Consider the following 1,125-nt stretch of genomic DNA (forward strand, 5'->3'; position numbering starts at 1 on the left):
TCTCTTCCTGCTGCAAGATGTTAGCGGCAGAGCAGAGCAGTGCCTTAATGTAGTTGCTAAGTTTCCCTCATGATATACTTACCCTGAGGGAAGAGATCTCTCGAGCCTGGAGAAAGTCTAGGGATTGGTCACTGCCAAAAGGGAAAGACTATGGCCTGAGTCCCCAGCATTGGGTCGGCCTGGCTGGGGCAACCCCCACAGCCGCCATACTGCAGGGAGCTGCTTTTGTCCCAACCCCACGGCCAAACCACCACAGGTTTTTCTTTTCTCTCTCTCCCTTCCTTCCTTCCTTCCTTCCCCCTCCCTCCGTTCCTCCCTTCCTTCCTCCCTTTCTTTCTCTTTTGTTTCTTTATTTTTGTAGATTCATTTGTTTGCTTATTTATTTTTAATTTTTTAATGGAAGACTTTTTAAAAAGATTTATTTATTTTTATTGGAAAGTCAAATTTTATAGTGAGAAGTAGAGATAAGAGAGAAAGATCTTCCATCTCTGGTTCACTCCTCAAGTGGCTGCAAAGCCGGAGCTGAGCTGACCCAAAACCAGGAGCCAGAATCTTTTTCCAGGTCTCCCAAGTGGGTGCAGGGTCCCAAAACTTTGGGCCATTCTCTGCTGCTTTCCCAGGCTACAAGCAGGGGGCTGGGTGGAAAGTGGAGCAGCTGGGATACAAACAGGCACCCATATGGGGTCCCAGCAGTTGCAAGGCGAGGACCTTAGCTGGGCCCCTGCTTATTTATTTTTATTAGTATTTTTTTCTCCTAAAATATGGAATATTTCACAAATTGTGTGTCATCCTTGTACAGGAGACATGCTGATCTTACTTGTATCGTTTCAATTTTAGTACATGTGCTGCCAAAGTGAGCACCTGCTTATTTATTTTCAAAGACTCATTTATTTTTATTTGAAAGGCAGATCTAAAGAGAGAGAGACCTTCCATCTGCTGGTTTACTCCTCAAATGGCCAGAGCTGAGCCAATCAGAACCCAGGATCCAGGAGCTTCTTCTGGGTCTCCCTGGTGCAAAAGACTTTGGCCATCCTTTTTCCCAGGCCACAAGCAGGGAGCTTGATGGGAAGTGGATAGCTGGAATGCAAACCAGCCCTCTTATGGGATCCCAGCATTTGCCAGGGG

At 46.3% G+C, this 1,125-nt stretch overlaps 1 non-coding gene across 1 annotated transcript; it reads right to left on the reverse strand.

The window, feature by feature from the left end:
• Positions 1-755: 755 nt before the first annotated feature.
• On the reverse strand, positions 756-861 carry LOC118759284 (U6 spliceosomal RNA). The gene has a single exon (XR_004996088.2). It is a non-coding gene; the product is annotated as a U6 spliceosomal RNA (small nuclear RNA).
• Positions 862-1,125: the final 264 nt, after the last annotated feature.

The sequence above is a fragment of the Ochotona princeps genome, chromosome 6 (genome assembly GCF_030435755.1).
Source record: "Ochotona princeps isolate mOchPri1 chromosome 6, mOchPri1.hap1, whole genome shotgun sequence".
Lineage (NCBI taxonomy): Eukaryota > Metazoa > Chordata > Mammalia > Lagomorpha > Ochotonidae > Ochotona > Ochotona princeps.